Source organism: Stylophora pistillata, chromosome 9 (assembly GCF_964205215.1).
Source record: "Stylophora pistillata chromosome 9, jaStyPist1.2, whole genome shotgun sequence".
Classification (NCBI taxonomy): domain Eukaryota; kingdom Metazoa; phylum Cnidaria; class Anthozoa; order Scleractinia; family Pocilloporidae; genus Stylophora; species Stylophora pistillata.
This window is the reverse complement of record NC_142527.1, coordinates 7,437,732-7,455,650: the sequence shown is the minus strand read 5'-3', so window position 1 is coordinate 7,455,650 and position 17,919 is coordinate 7,437,732. Positions and strand designations below refer to the sequence as shown.

The 17,919-nt window shown below is 39.6% G+C and overlaps 2 pseudogenes; both read right to left on the bottom strand.

Moving 5' to 3' along the window:
- The window catches only part of LOC148723016 (uncharacterized), a 160,182-nt pseudogene extending 144,039 nt beyond the window's left edge, over positions 1–16,143 (bottom strand).
- On the bottom strand, positions 4,589–5,717 carry LOC148723017 (uncharacterized; annotated as a pseudogene).
- Positions 16,144–17,919: the final 1,776 nt, after the last annotated feature.

The following is a 17,919-nucleotide window of genomic DNA, read 5'->3' as shown; positions in this document are numbered from 1 at the left end:
GCAGAGTCCCAGTCAATGTTGTACTTTCAGTACAACGGTAAACGCTACAAACAGTTACACGGGACTGCCATAGGGTCTCCAGTTTCTGTTTTTATAGCAGAAATTGTGATGCAAAACATCGAGGAACGCGCCCTTTCGACTTACCGACAAACGATACCGCTTTGGTTACGTTACGTTGACGGCATATTCACCGCCGTTCGACACGACCAAATCGACGCATTCCACCACCATCTTAACGAACAAAACACTGACATACAGTTTACCAGAGAAGTCGAAGAAAATGGCAAACTTCCTTTTCTAGACTGCCTGGTAAGCCACAACGACAACTCATTACGGACGACAGTTTACAGGAAACCGACAGATTACTAGACGAGTCATCCTACAACCCTACATCACACAAAGCCACAACTATCAGAACTCTAACACGACGCGCACAACTAGTATGCGACTCGGCAGACAGCTTATCCGACAAGAACAAATACCTTCACCGTATTTTTTCGAAGAACAACTACAACAAAGACTTCATCCGACGAAACACTCACCGACCCACTAACATTAACGAAACAAACGAAACCGCAACCCCTACGACTACAGCAACCATACCGTACATAAAAGGCATTTCTGAAAACATCTCGCGTATCTTACTACCCTTCAATATCCGCGTCGCCCACAAACCCATCACCACACTACGTCAGTTACTAACCAACGTTAAAGACAAAGACGAACCGACGAACAGACAGGGAACGATTTATAAGGTCAATTTTTCCCACTGCCAAGCCTCCAACATCGGTGAGACTGGCAGAAACCTCACAACAAGACTGACTGAACACAGACGGGCGTCGTGGAAAGGTGATGTCAGCAATCACATTGCTGAACACCATCGACTTACCAACCACAACATTGACTGGGACTCTGCGCAATTCCTAACCTACAGCACTGACTATTTTCAACGACTAACTCTGGAAAGCTGGTTTACTAACTTAGAACAGACTCCCCTAAAAAGATGTCAACAACTACCCGCTTCATACAAACGACTCATTCACGACATAAACATCACAAACAACCAAAAAATAACGACCTAACTTTACCGACAAATCGAAACAGACCAATCACGACCTTTTTAGGTTTTTTATACACAGTTGACCAATAGCACCACACGCTAAAATAAACACGAAAAATAAACAAAGCAAAACAAAACAAAAATGCTATTTCAAGCTAATCAAAGAGGAAAACGAAGATTACGTTTGAATTTTTCATTGAGCTTTATGAAAACGAGTGATTCCGATGCAAATCAAGGGTGTATTTGGGTCAACCGCAATACCGAAGAGAGTACTGAGAATGAAAACGTCAAATAAAAAGTGAAAACATCTCTCTGTATGCATGTTTACAGATTATCTGTAATGTTTACGTCTAATTGATATTTTGGAATATTGCTACGGTCAGATTAAATACTGTGATGTGCATCGCAAATGATATATTTTATAGAAGTAATTATTCGGTAGCTAAATGAAAACAGGACATCAGACCGCTACAACTCTGGCTTCGTCGTATACACCATGCTCTTTTCAATTTTCTTTTGTTGTGTTGGTGATGAACTTATCATCGGGAGCTGGAAAGCTGAGAGATTGAATAGGGACTTAAACTGAAGAGGGTTTGAGTACAAGGTTTGACTTACAATTAGCACATTCATTTGTGCTTGATACACGTGCTTTTGGTGTTGACAGTCACGTCTCAGCGCGGCGACTTGGACGAAATTACCTCTTTACAAACTTAAGGAGAAACGGAGGTACCTTCGCAAACAATTTCATTTTAATGCTTGAGCACCTTGTAGGAAACGCTTGCATGGTGGAATTAAAAGAGGGTGTTTTGCGCCATATTCTACTCTGCTCGTGCTCACTGGAACCGTATACACAAAGAGTGATTGTGTTAAGTACAATATTTAGCTCAATAGCTGCATGTTTGATTTGTTTCGAATCAGCCTGAAAGCTGAGGACAATGGATGGTAGCATCGAAAAAATCGGGTGCGCTGTAAATTCTTGGTGCAAATGATGATTTGCACCTGTGCTCGGACACATAATGCCTATCACACTTTGTAGTCAGACACAGGAAATTAGAAACTTACGATCACTGCAGAAAACTCTTCTGAGTAATGATACTCGACTTTGGGAGTTTGTATAACTCAGGTGAGCTCATTTGAAAATGGAGATTCATAAAATTGATGCCCTATGAGCATTGTACTTGTTTTTCAGAACAGTGATATTAGGAATTACTCAGCATCTAAATTAACCTTAATTAAAATATTTTATGAGAAGTTAATTTATGCTTCTTGACTTACGACCGTGATATTATCCACTAACGAGGTCAATGGTTAACGCATGTGATATTTCTTTGAATTCTACTTTTAGGTCACGTGAATAGCTTCGGTGGCTCCAGATCAATGGCCGGTACAGTTGGTCTGAAAGCGAAAAAAATTGTCAAAAGTCTGGGTATAACCTTGTTTCTATTGAGAGTCGTGAGGAATGGAACTTTCTGAATCAAACTATCCAAAGAAAAAGAACAGTTGAATACTTAAGAGCGACTCTCTGTAAAGACCGAGTGATCAGATAATCGAACCTGCGTGAAGGCGCATAACGAATTATGGTTTTCCTTAGTTTATAATTTTATTAAGGAGGTATTGCTAAGCTTCCTTGATGATATTTAAGACTTACAATAGTAATTCCGAATTCCTGGAGAGCAAGCGAAGAGAACCGAAATTTCTAGACTCTGACAATCAAAAATTCCATACCGTTGTCAAACATCTCAAAATATACTCGGTATTTTGTAGAATTCTTTCAAAATTAAATTATAGCAAGTATAAGAGCTGTTTTTGAACGTGATATAATTTTTTTCTTGGCAAAAGTTATTTCTGAGGCGAACGGCCGCATGCAAGTTGACCCAATTTGACCTTTCAAGGAGATTTTGTTTCACCAGGAAATATAAAAAAATTCGATGAGCCTTAGCTCGCTTTCTGGGCAATGCATTGGAGAACCCTACCATTTCCCATTAAAACTGCCTAGTAAATCTGAGATAATACCTCGATGACAGCTTAAATTCCAAATGGGTGTTTGAAGACATATAATTTTGACGTTCTCAGTTAATTTTTCCACTGCTTTGTTGGCACGGTTCACTGATAATTTAGGGCCACATCTTAATATCGAGCTTGTACGCCGGTTCCAGGCTAAGCTTGTGCAACACTTTTCCGGAAAATCAATCCAGGAGTTGCAATATCTACCTCTTAGTGAGCAAACTCTTGATACTCGTTTAGTTTCTTGTACAATAAAAAAAAAAAAAATTCGTAAGCGCAAGACGAAGGTCTCGGTCTAGTGAGTGTAATGCATTTTTTGCTTCGTCACTTCCAGACCAGGTGATTAACTTTTTTTCTGACGGGGAGGGAGAAAGAATTTTCCGATCTAATGTTGCAAGCAATGTATTTAGCGGTTCATTATATGGCCATTGCAACAATTCAATTTAGATTTTCCATCATTATATAGACACACACAATATTTTTTCATGTCTTTTCCAAATATTTAATCAGTAATTTCCTGAACTGCTTTCGCTCAAAATACGTTTTTCTTTCAAGTTAAAACGGGACAACTTCCAGTTTTTCTCCTTAGCGTACTCAGCTATTGCTCAGCTCAGTGGGTAGTGGAAAATAGCTTAGATATTCGTAACCAAACCCTATACACTCCCCCTTAGTCCCCTACCCCACTTTTGTGCTAGCTTTGAATTTAAAGTGAATGAAAACGAAATGTATTTGGGGTAGAGGACGGCATTCCATTTTTGTATTAAAGGGGGTGTGGGGTGGGGGGTAAGACTGGAAGACCTTGAAAACCAAAATGCGCGGGCGCAAGCCGGAAAACGAATTTCCTACTGAGCGCAAACTTATAGAAATTCCCTGCAGCATCTTAGTGACATGGATTATAAGAGGAAAGTCTATATGACGGTGCTCCCACGACTGACGTATCCTTAAGTTAGGATTTGGCGTGGTGGTTGGGTCGTGCTACTGAAGAACGTATCCCTATGATTACCCTCCTCCCATTACCCTACCCCACCCTTGTGCTAACTTTGGGCTTTACCTATCCGCTTTGCATTCAATTTTTTTTACAGTACTCCTCAATTTTGTCTGCATAGGGTTGTTTACGTTTGATGGCTACATCAACAGCAATAGCAAGCCCGGCGCAAATGTCTTTTAGTTTTGCAACCAATAACTTGGTCGTGTTGAGTTCTCTCCTGTGGTTATTTTGCATAGATTATATTTATCACATGATGGGGTGTCCTGGCAAAAGTTCCCGAGAAACCTCATTCGTCAATTCTTCGATAGTTGCCTCCTGGGTAGCACATTCAATATCCTCTTCAAGATAATCATCGTTAAACAGAAACTTTTTTGCCGCAAGTCTGGAGAAGAATCCAGTGACTTGAGATGCAGTCAGAAACTCTTCACCACTGAAAATCCGTTTCCCTTGCCAGTCCACGGCAGACATCACAGAACGCGCAACTAATACCGGATCACTTTTTCGTCCTGACCGCTCATCTTGTTGAAATTTCTCAGTCAGGTAGTTCTTTTGCTTGTGCGTAAATCTTCACGGGAAGCACTTGAGTTGAGCGCCCAGCCCTTTGGTGGCACGTCGTGAGAAGATGGCGGTTCTGCAACTGCGTCCAGCTTGGGAACAGCTGCGCATTGCCCCTCAAGCTTTTGAGCATATCCAACAGCAGCTCTATCCAGTAGAGTATATCGCTGAAGAGCACGTTGGTGTTTTCCACAGTCTAAATGCCGCTGCATTGATGAATATCTCACAAATGTTTTGACACAACCCTCCTCAGGACAGCTGAAGATCGCTGCAGTAACTGCATAGCCCTCTATATTTGAAGATAGCACCGTCGGGACTTGGACCAGGAACTCCACCAGAAGAGAGTATCGCGTCTCTCATCTGCTCAGGCGTCTCGATATCATTTCCAGCGTTAAGATAAATCCTCATGTGTGACCTTATAGTCGTAGCCTTCCGATCACATGCCGACTTGCCTCCTTGGGGATCAGAAAAATCTAGACGCCTGATCTTGACACCTTCTTCATGGCCAAGGGCTGCTGCACATACGAGAGTGGTTCCGCAGTGGTAGCAGCCGGCATTATCCTGCCGATAACAGACGGTCTTGAACGCACAAGACAAAGATTTAAAAATAATAATAATAATAATAATAATAATAATAATAATAATAACTTTAATAGCTGACACAATTATTGGTGACCCAGCAGTTTACATTGTGGGCTATAAACAAATAATTCAAATTGAACATAACATTGTTAAGACTCCCAACTGGCCGGAGGCAAACCAGTTGGCTAATTACAAGCATGGCCGAGGATTTGAACTCGGAGCCACAGTGAAACAAATTCAGGGCGGGACTCGAACCCGGGAACGACGGATTGCGAGTCCGACACGCTGACCACTCGGCCACGCTGCCTCCCGTAGGGGGGGCATTTAGGGCGAGTGACATATAGAGGTATAGGGGCATCTGCCCAGCGCGGGTCACACCCACCTTAATGTCGCTTTTAAGGTACCTCTTGCTTGCGCGTGGATTATTTTCCTGCTGTTTCGCCTATCCCATGCCTTGTCCTACATCTCCAAGGGTTTCAACAACATCACACAGATCGTCAAATGCTTCCGCACCTGCAGCACCAACATAATCGAGGCCTTGAACCAATGTCCGAACAGATGCAGCACACTTGCTCAAAATCTGCAAAAGGGTAGCGCGGCTTAGTGGCGTGAACCCAAAATCCTGGCAGTAAGTCATATACTGGATGACTATTCGCTCTGGGATAGTCATCCCTTTGACGTTTGGAACCTTGATAGTCTCTTTCGTCGATAATGATAATAATAATAATAATAATAATAATAATAATAACAATAAAGCACTTATATAGCGCTAAGTTCGACTAGTTCTCCGTAGCACTTTGCAAAATTATAGACTAATTAACATAGCAAGTAAATTATAAAAAATCGTAAATTAAAAAGCCTCTTTGAACAAGTATGTTTTAAGGTTCTTCTTCAAAATCTCAACAGATTCAGATGTTTTCAGGGAATATGGTAAATCGTTCCAAAGCTTGGGACCGGCAATGGAGAAGGCACGGTCACCATAGTTCTTTCGAAATGTTCTTGGAACCATCCGCAGCATTTGTGATGAGGAACGCAGTACACGAGAGCCATAATTCCTTTAATGCATAAATTTACATGTCATTAGCGTATAAATGATATTGTAGACCATAGCTGTTAATAATATCAGCTATTGGAGAAGTATATAGTACATACAATAATGGGCCCAAAACAGATCCGTGTGGAACGCCATGTACCAATTTGCGTAACGTTGACTTACAGTTTTCAATTTGTACAAACTGTTCACGGTCCATGAGATAAGATTTAATCCATTGGATTACTTTTCCTTTTACAATACATCTTTGCTCTAGTCTTGACAACAGTATAGAATGGTCTACCGTATCGAAGGCCGCAGATAAGTCTCATAGTAGCAAAAAAATAGAATGGTTTGTATCAACAGCGCGTAGGATATCGTTCTGCACTTTAACTAAGGCGGTTTCTGTAGAATGAAAAACTTTAAAGGCAGATTAGAACATCTCACCCAAGTGGTGCTTCGTTATATAATCGGTAAGTTGAACCGCCACAGACTTTTCAATAATTTTAGAGACAAGGCTTAGGTTTGATACTGGTCTGAAATTAGCAAACTGGTTGTGATCAGCATCGGGCTTCTTTACGAGAGGAGAGACAGTAGCAATCTTGAGGGATTTAGGTACAGTAGCTGTATCGAGTGACATGTTAACGATCTTTGCAATAACTGGAAGTAGCACTATAACGCAACCTTTAAAGACGATAGATGGGATAGGATCTAAACAGCAATATTAATTGGAAGATTTGGCGGCGTACTCCACAATGCGCTTTTCTGTTACCTCAACGAAATCACAGAATGACGTTGAAATTTCAGTAGGTGGCTCCAATGGGAGATCATTGGTGATTGTATCTTGTTTAGCTAACAGTGAATGATAACATGATTGTTCTTTCGCCAAAAGGCAAATCTTGGATAATACGAGGACTAGTGATGAACCTATGAAGTGGTCGATTTGAGCAGTGGATACTCTCATCTTTGGCGTCGGAACTGTTAGCAATGGTGCTCCCCTTCCATATACTAAGCAGTGGCGTCTGGCCTCAGTAAAACGATACTAAGATAAATCGGGTAGCCAGTGTCGGAGCTGATTCTTATCAGCCATAGTGGACAGGATTTGCCAACGCGTCTCCCAGCTCTTCGCTGTACGGTAGCACTCGGCAAGTGCGCTCATCATGGTTTCGTCGACTGAACTGCTTGTGGCTTCCTCTCCGTTACATTGTAAGGCTCTTTGTATGACACCAAAAGAATAGACTTCCTTGAAGACAGAACCACTATCACTTGGAGCTATGTCTTGTAGAAGTGTAGATGGACCTTGACCTGCCTTCCGCAAGTGATAGCGTCGTATTCTTGCACTCGCTTCTTCCCAAGGCCGTTGTAGCCGGGAACGAATGGGACTGATATCTCGAGTGCGCAAATAATTGTTGAGTGGGTCAGTGATCTTGGACTTTGTTTCGCGCTTTGTTGTAGCTGGTGCGCTGTCAAAGAAGATCTCCTCAGCGGTGGACGAGTCGCCGCTAGGTGGCAAATAGAAGCTTCCTCCTGGGGTGGCTGGGGCACTGTGTTCAGGACGAGTAAGAGTCGTCTCCTCAGCCTGGAACAGCAACGTCAACTGTTATATTGCGCACGGTTCGTGAGGCTTTTCCATGCTAATATATAGAAAACAAGGCGTAGCATAAATGATTGAATTCTTTAGATACAACCATAACAGCGTCGCTAAGTATAATCAGGGAGTCTGATTAAAAAATAGCGATGCAGAATAAGAGTTGTGTGGTGACTTAATGAAATTCAGGCTTTGATCCTGTACATATAAAATCAATGGTATGTGCTAGACTCCCAAAATAGCTAGTACTTAACAAAGAAAGCTCATGAATACTCCTTGAAAGGGCAATAAGTTGTGGGTCTTGGCAACGCGCCAAACCCCTTGCCACCCAAATCCCAGAGAATTTTATATTTAGAACTTTTTGAGGGGTAAACAAAGCGTTTGCCATAGACCTATTTGCGTTTTGTAATTATCTGTTTTAAACTTAGATCTCTCTTGATGGCAACCCTCAAAGCAGTTTTACGTGCTCGTGCGAAAAGAAACATGTCTTGTGCGAACCCAATAGCAAATCACTTTCAGTTTCCGAAGGGACAGTTTTCGAAGGATCATATAAAAGCGTGCGTCTACCTCTGCATGGAAAGGTATCTCGTTGAACATAATTTCTAAAAAAGTTAGATGCACCACGGAGATGACCTATTTGCGTGTCCAATTGCCATGGGCAAATTGGTAAATGTAATTAATACAAATCACAAAGTCTCGCTTTGCGGCCAGTAACTTTTTCAGATATACATTACTATTCTTTTTTTATCGAGCTTTAGGAAATCATTTGCAATGGACCTGCCCAGGCGTTTGAATTTTGAAAACTAGATAGGATTTCTAGTTTGTTGCACAGTCACTAGAAAGGGGGAAAAGTAAATGTGTTGCGTCCATATGCACCGATTTAAAGTATTACATACAAAGAACTCTCCTTCAAAATAGGCTTGTGATAACAAAAAAGTAAATAAAAAACCAAAACGAAAACATTGTATGCTAGTAAGGAAGAAAATGAAGAAATGAGCAAAAGCAAGACAAAAATATCGATACGGACGTATTTGCGGCACGTGATCACTTAGATGTGAAGATTGCGTGACATCGATCTGGGTCTATGTTTCAGTTCAATTAGTTCCTTCACTTCTTACCTCTTTTCATTAGAAACATTCAATACAAAACTCAGTGGATACCCAGAAGAGGCTCTATATGTAATAAATGGATCCAGGTCCCGCAAAAATGTTGCACAAATCGGGGAAACTTAAGGTTACATTTAGAAAATGCTGTAGCCGTATGAAAGGCCGGTGGCTGAGCACGGCAGCAAGACACTGCAAAATTAGCGAAGAACATCAAAGTTATTTGCCTTCAAACACCCATTTAGAAGGTAAGCTGTCATCGAAGTATTATCTCAGATTCACTGGACAGTTTTAATGGGAAATGGCAGGGTTTTTCAATGGTTTGCTCAGAAAGCGAGCTAAGGCTAGTCGAATTGTTTACATTTCCTGGCGAAACAAAATCTCTTCGAAAGGTCAAATTGGGTTAACTTGCATGGGGCCGCTTGCCTCAGAAATAACTTTTGCCAAGAAAAAATTATATCACGTTCAAAAACAGCTCTTGCACTTGCTAGAATTTTATTTTGAAAGAATTCTTCATAATACCGAGTATGTTTCGAGAGGTTTGAAAACGGCATGGAATTTTTGATTTTCAGAGTCTAGAAATTTCGGTTCTCTTCGCTTGCTCTCCAGGAATTCGGAATTACTATTGGAAGTCTGAAATGTCATCAAGGCAGCTTAGCAATACCTCCTTAATAAAATGATAAACTAAGGAAAACCATAATTTGTTATGCGTCTTCACGCGAGTTCCATTATCTCATCATGAAAATTGACCTCATTTTTGTGATTTTTCCGCTTCACGGGTGGTCGACGGTTTTTCGGAATTTTCTTAAAAATGTAAAAACTCTACAACCTAAAACTTATATCACGATTTTTAGCATACTATAGGTTATCTCTGGACGAAATATCGAGGGGTCCATTTTTCTGACCTTGTGCCGCCCCTCACGCGGTGGTTAGGTAGAGTGACTCTTAATAGGCTACAGGAAAGATACAACTGAAATATGGAGATAGTTGAGTGATAACAGCACAGAGAATGTGTCCAGTAAAGGAGTGTGGCCCTGGGCAAGAGGAGAACCTAGCAAGACAGACGGTATAGAGAACTGTGCACAAATGTACAAAACATATGGCGGCCATGGGCGGTACAATGATGTGAGCTGTAATGATAGCAAAGCAGAAGCAGGATTAATTTGTGAATGTAAAGATAAAGAAGGTAATAGCCCACCTGTCCATTTAGATTAGGTCTTATTTTCCCAATATTACTTACTAGCGTTTATTACTGCAACATCGCTTTCTTATTCATTTCTTAAATCACAGTTTACCAAAAGGATTATATTTTCACGATCATTGGAGACAAATTTTGTCGAGCTTTTCGGTGGATACAAACAAACTTTGTCAGCTCAATGAGCTTGGGCCTTTATTGTCTATAAAATTCGCCTTTATCAATAAAAAAAGGGGATTTACAGTTTGCAAAAAAATTTTAAAAAAGTTGCAAGAGCGTTGAATGATCATGATTAAGCTGAAAAGAATGCGTTGAATCGTTACGAAAACAAACGACTGGCATAATTTTCATTTAGACGTTGGTGGCGAATATTTCAGTTGTCAATTTTCGTTCTCAGCCTGCGAGAAATGCTATCACCAAAGCAAAGTAACTTTCCCTATTTTTCTTATTTTAATTTTCTTACGCTTCCGAGAAATTTTGAACGCCTCATTCTGTAGGAGAAACGAGTTATTCAGTGTTGTTAGAAGCCATAATCCGAGGAGAATTTCGACAAACGACCTCGGATTGAACACAATGAAGATTTTGCCATTTATTCATTCATCAACCTAACAGAGTGGTGCGAAAGTCAAGTCACCTGTCAGCAGCTAATTGTCTAAATAGACTCTTCATTTTGGGTATTAGTTGTGAGTCAAAACGCCTCTCTCATCAATTTTCAATTTTTTTTTTCCAACCAGCTTTTTATTTATGTATTTATTTTTTTTTTTATTTATTTTAAATTTTTTATATAAATATATCAAGATACCGCGCTGTTTCCACTGCTATGCACTCCCCTTAAAAGAAGGATATACTATGGAAGGCCATAGCAACATTATGTCCAACAATAATGTCCAACCCATGCAACATTATGTCCAAACAATAATGTGAGTCTGCTGAATTTGGGTATAAATCAGAGAAAGTGGCATAGCTTCTCCGACCTCCTACTACTCCTGGGAACTCCTCCTCAACTTTAAATTTATAGATGTGGGTGTATAGAACCCCCCACCCCCCCCCCCCCAAAAAAAAAAAAAAAAAAAAAAAAAACTGCAACTAGTTTTAAATTGTTGTATTTTTTTTACAACAAAAAAATATTTATGTCGTCAGTCATGTCATTCGCAATTGGAAATTCAAAGTATGGTTACGTACTCTAGAAACAATTTGCTTACCATTAGTGATTTTCTCCTTAGTAATATTGATTACACCAATAGTGAAAAGAAATATAATCCAAATAGCAGTCCTCATGATACCTCGTAGATTCCTACTTAGCGCTCGTATTGTCCACACTGTTCGCTATGTTGAAATCGAAACGACATCAGGTGTTTAAGGAACAGAGCTAACAGAAAGATTTTTTTTTCGATTTGGCAAAACTCCCCAGAGTTATTTTTATGAACCGCGTGCTTCATTTGCTTATACAATAGCAGTCAGAGCAAAACAAAACAAACGAGAAACCGGCTTCATCCCGCTGGCTCTGTTGCTATAGACAACATCATCGCCATCGCCCAAAAAAGAGTTTTCTCTGAAGATAAGTCTGTGACCACGACTGAAACGTATATAACCACAATTCGATTAAATATTTCCCAAGCGGAAAACTTTCATAATTTGGGAAGAGCAGGACTAGAATCGAATCTAAGATGAATCAGAATAGGTAACGCAGTAATGTTAAAACAATTCAAGAGGGTGAAATACTATGGTAACTCATATCACCGAGTTCTTCAAAAATGTTGTTTAAATTGGCAGTTTTGACAATTATGAACACAAAATGCAAACGCCCGATGATGTCAAACAGCCATAACTGGGTTACCCAGCCTCGTTACAATTGAAATTACTTGTGGATTTGATTTGATTGAAGTTTGTAGCCAGTTTTCTCGACGAATACAATCTCACTTATAAACGCGTGATTAGATAAAGTGCTTTAGACGTTAATATCAATTCAAGCAAATTCAACCAATTAAAGCAAATTCAACAAATGATTTCAAATTTGAAATTTTAATTTGTTCAGGGTCACGCAAAAACTAAACTGTAATCACTGAACAGATGTTTTATTGAGTGGACCAATATTTGCATCATATTTCCGTTTATGCTTGGTGCTGATCATGAAGAGCTCGAGCAAGTCACAAATGGTAGGCACATTTTTCCTTAAGCATTTATTCATACTTTGTATTTCCAATGTTCTTTAAATACGCGATAACATATACAGACTTCATAAACTAAAATATTTCAAACATCTTGTTTTCTTGATTATTTTAGGTCGAGTCGGGGGTGGATACATTTTTTGTTCTTTCCTCTTCTTCTTCTCTATAAAGCAATGCATCAAAGTAATGACAGCGATTTCGTGCAAAGTAAAACTGAAACGGAATTTATTTACTGATGACCAAGGGAGAAAAATCAATAGTTCCCATTCGAAATCATTGCATAGGTCTTGTGGAAACGGGATGAGGCTTGATTAAACGAAATAAATATTTTTATAATTCGGACGCATAGCGCTATCTTGGCTTAAGGTCGACATTTTATGATAAATCTTAAACTCGATATGCATATTCTTCATTGGCCATCCGCGCTTGTCGACTTCCTTAAAGCTGTGTAAACAGGCACCCTATTTTCCCGTTCAAAGATAAACAGATGGACGGAGAAAGCTAATTTAGTGCGACACATCATCAGTAACAAATGTGGAACTCAACGGTCGGCTTTATATCAAAGTCTATTTATGACCATTACACTAAACATCACCACATAAACAGTATCGATAAGACGTACTGACAGTTGCTAAAATTTTCATATCATCTGTGTATCCCGGTGATAAATTCAATCCGTCACCTCGGAAAGTTCGGATGTATGTTCTTGTTAGTTAAGTTACTCAAGTTTTCATTTATCCAAAAGAAATCTGTTTTGTAAGTGGCTGTGTCATTGTTTAGGCGAGGGTTGATCGATAAATCTGGCTCAAATCCAGTTATGGTGTTCCTTACCTCCATCCGACTTATGTCTAGCATGGCATATTCCCTGTTTTCTTGAGCTGACTACAGCCCCTCGCTCCCTCCTTCTTTTCCATTGACGCTGTTTTCAGGCATCGGACAAAAACCTTTCCTGGTAATTTTCGGTTTGACCGTATCATAATAGACATCATCTACACCTAAGCGGAGACGCAGGATATCAGGTAAAAAGCGCATTTTATCATCCCCAACATCAAAAAAAGTCTTCTCTTTCAGTACCTCCTTACGGACTAATGACTGCACACCGCTGTGTTTGTGAAAGCTTTCACGTTACTGCCTTGGCTTTTCTGAACCTCGATGCAGCCTGAGATAAATTTAACGCTTTGTAGTCGCTACCCTTTTAGTGTATTTTACCGTATACATCAGTTACTTTTTAATTACCTTGGATGGAACAATTTGGAAAGAAAGCCAACTAAACACTGAGCTGGCCTATTTAAAGTTATGAACCACCATGCTGAACATTTCCACAAAGAGTCTGCCCACTCACCTCTTCGTTCTGAATACCTCGTCTGCAAAAATCCAAAAATAAGAATTGCCGTCATCATCGCAATGATTGCTCCTTCGACAACCACCGCTATTAGCCATATGAGAGAGCATTCGGCAGATTGGTCGCTCATCGTCAGAGAAGGGCGGAGGGAGGTCACAAGAGGTTCTGCGGATTTTGAACAGATTTCATTTCGTGAGAAGTTCAGTCTAGTCGATTTTAACATCTGTCCATCCTTTTTTCGAAAGGGAAAGTTCAAGTCCCTTTTTAAGGCCAAGCATTGCGGACTAGAAAACTGAGAATAGCAGGATAAACCCTCTCTCACTAGCTTGAAGCTACTGATTTTTGGATCTACACTTTATATCTTCGTATGTTGAAGTAAGAATAAAAGAACCGACTTTTGAGGGTGAAAATCCCTGAGAATCGCACTTCATCCTTTTTTGTTTGTTTGTTTGCTTAAAATTCCTTGCCCCAACCTCACTAAAAACTACACCTAATGATTTCCCTTGATAGTACTAACCATTGAGTGCATCGCAAATGAGTGCACCTTTCGCTGTTTCTCCGAAAACTGCGTTTGAAGTTTTTTGGCCTTGCAAAGCTGTGTGCTAGCGCTGTGATTGTGTGCTAGGGCTATGGTTGCGTACTCGCGTGGAGTAAGAAACGTACATCGCCTCACAGTATCGGAGAGCCTGTGACTGTAAGTAAGTAAGTAGGTAAGTAAGACTTTATTTAACGAGGGTAACATGTGACAGTAATGAAACTGATAAACTAATGGCCCTCGAAAATTAAAATTCGGAAAAAAAAAAGGAATTGTAACAAACGTAACAATATGACAGATTTGAATAAGAATTGTTAATCCCTGACTTTGCCAGTACACTGGACAAAAGGAACGTAAAAGGTTAGACTAGAGAGACTAGAAGACCGAAGGTATCGCATAAGCTCATAGCTTTGGTCTAGATTTTGGTCCGACATTTTAAAACTGGAAGCCACTGAAATGAAATGTTTAAAAGCAGCACAAAAGATTTTACGCCACTGCAAATAAGTTGTTCCGAATATCTGGTACCAATGCGATGAAAACTGTTGTCATATAAAATCGGAATATAACACTGAAAGTGCAATCGAACAGGGTTGAGAAACTCCTACAGGTGCTTTTAATTGGTGAAACTAATCTGCATTCAGAAGCTAAAGCGTACTTTACGGATTGATCAGCTTCGGTTTCGCTGTTTTTTTCTCTGGCGAGAAAGAATCAACGTAACAATGCAAGGATTGATAATGGTTTACCTGAATGTTGTTCTGAATGATTAGTCGATGTAGTTGTTGGCGATTGTTTGACCCGAACAGTTTTCGATGCCTGGGATTCATCAGTCAGTCCTAAAGGAAAACATGAAATCAACTTGAGTGAGTGATCCACTCTCAGTATTCTCGATGAAAATTAAACGCTGTTCTCACTGATAAAAATCTTACAAATACGGTTAAATCAGTATACAGGATAATAACGATGATGATGATGATTATGATGATGCTGGTGGTAAATAAAAACAGAACAGAAAAAAAAAGGAACAAAATACATGGAAAGTTACAAACTGTTTGTAATTTTCTGTCTCTTTTTTCTTTATTTGTTTTTTTTTATTTTCGGTTTGTTTTTTCTTTTTCTCTACATAGTTTTCAGGAGCAAGTCGGGGCGGAAGTGGTGCCACTTGACTTGATTTACTCCTACATTCATTCACATGATCATAACTTTCGAATAAGTCCAGCTTCAGACCGTTACAACACTAACAGTTACCTGTTCTGGTGGACGTCGCCGCCTTCAAGGATTTTCTCTGTCGCAGAATAAGAAAGTTTGTTAACTAGTGTAACCGTGGTGAATGGCTATTCATTTTTTTAAGGGAAGCAATAGTATCAGTGCGCTACAAATTTATCTTTATACAGGTGAAAAGATGTGTAAAATAATTAAATGATCACAAAAAAATACTACTACTACTACTAATACTAATTATGATAATAATAATATTAATAATAATAATAATATTAATAATAATAATAATAATAATAATAATAATAATAATAATAAAGGAAGTTGTTACGATAGGTGCTTCTTAGCTCACAGTTATGGTCTAAAGTGAATTGCCTACCTAAGAATTACATTATGTTACAGTGGGATTTCAGACCCTCTTTAGAAAGTTAAGATTATGAAAAAAGGGGGGGGGGGGGGGGGGGGCTCTGTGTTCTTGCGTGATAAGCTTTTACATGAATAGAACTCTGACTGAGTTGTTATCGCATTTGTAAAGACTCTTGGACCCTGTTTCCTTATTGAGGGTAGAGCAGGCGACATCAATGTAGCGCCCATAATTCTTACGATAATGCTTTTACATTAGCGCGCAATTATCTATAGAGTTTTCGTTGTTCGGTTCATCCAATGCCAAGGGCCAGTTTCCTATTTTGGACGCGTCCACTGTGCTGTTATCGCTTAACCATCTCCGCACTCCAGCTGCATCTTTCCTCAAGCCTATGAAGTATTCAGCGGTTGTCATTGTCTGGATGGTTTGATTAAGGAAGTTCCATCCCTCCCAACTCTCGATAGAAACAAGATTATGTCCAGACTGTTCACAGATGCTTTTGCTTCTAGACCAACTGTACCAGTTACCATAGCTTTTTTTGTTAAAAATGTACCTGGAGCCACTATAGCTCTTCCGAACACCTAAATGTTGAATATAATAAAGACAAACCTTATCCCTGAACTATCGCCTTGGTTAGCCAATATCAACTTAGCAGGAATGGGAAGTAGGAAGAGACTATTGTAGGATTAACATGAGATTTTTTCAGATTAACACAGCATCCACAAATTTTTGCACCTTCAGCTTTAGTGAACGTTTTATTCAAATGAATGCTTACGTGAAGAACTATTTTTGGTAGGTATGCGCATGGATCTAAAACGGAATGAATTTAATCTTTTTCTTTTTTTGGGAGGGAGGGAATCTTTTAAATTCCAATCCTTACTAATATTTAAGTATCGTTTAATACATTTTGGTTGATTTTGGTGTTAAACTCTAATCACTGTTCCGAAGTACAAGTGCAGTACCTATTGAGCACTAATTTATCAAACTTTCTTTTCAATTAAGCACGCTTGAACTATTAAAACCCCCAATTTTGAGATTTACAACCCAACAACTGCTGCGACGGTCATAAAATTTTTAAATGTTTGCCTTATATCTAAGTACCTTGTGATATTAAAAGTGTCATGGGTACGACGTTTCCCAATACAGTACTAAGTTATTGTTTGCTCAAGGAAAATACAGTGCATCCATTTTTTTTTTTTGAATGCTATCATCTTTTATCGACAGCTTCCAGGCGGATACGGAAGTAAATGAAGCATGTAGCTATTGATCTAAAACAATGTACTTACTAGCAACATTCTTTAAGTGTATGGTTCCACTTAGTACAAGGAGAGTATAATATACCACCAAACACGATTTTTCCATTCTACCAAACAAGTGTTTCACTCAATGCGCTCAAGCATTATAAATGGAGTAATTTGCAAATCACGATATGATATGAATATCAAGTACTTCAGCTCTACCAGAATTGAAGATGGCGACTTACACGTGTTGTTATGCGCTGCTACTTTTCGCTCTTTTCACTCTTGGAGGATTCGGTTCTGGTCTCGCATACTTATCTCCCACCAATTATATATGTGCTGGACCTAAGGACATGGGTAATGTTTCTACCCAGCTTCAGTTCTTTGGTTCTTTGAGCTCATGTCTGAATCGTCAAAATTACATACGAGGAACCAAGAAGGCTTACTTTGGACGGCGTGCTTTGTACCATAGTAACAGTACTGCTACGACTCAGCTATTGCTGTTGAAGCTATCTGGAAACGTGGAGTCTAATCCTGGCCCTCAGGGGCCTCAAGGAAGTTTTAATAGTTCTTCTAAAACATTTTGTAGTTATTGTGCTAAAACCATGAGACGGAACCAAAATGGCGCCCGCTGCTCGTCCTGCCCGGCAGTATTCCACATACAATGTACGAAAATGAGCAAGAAGGAGCTGTCGTGCTATCGGAGAAAAGGGATCTGGTATTGCTTTTCTTGTACGATGCCTCAGTTTTCTGACAGCTCCTTTGATGATCTCTCACCTTCGGCGGCATGCGATTCGAGCTCCACTGGTGAGGTTTTTGAGTTTGCGGAGGAACATTCAGGAGACTCTGTTCACTGGTTTTTTAGGAACGTCAATGGTTACTACAAATCCAATCTGAAAATAGGTCATTTGAACATCAACTCTTTACAAAATAAGCTTGACGAGGTCAAGAA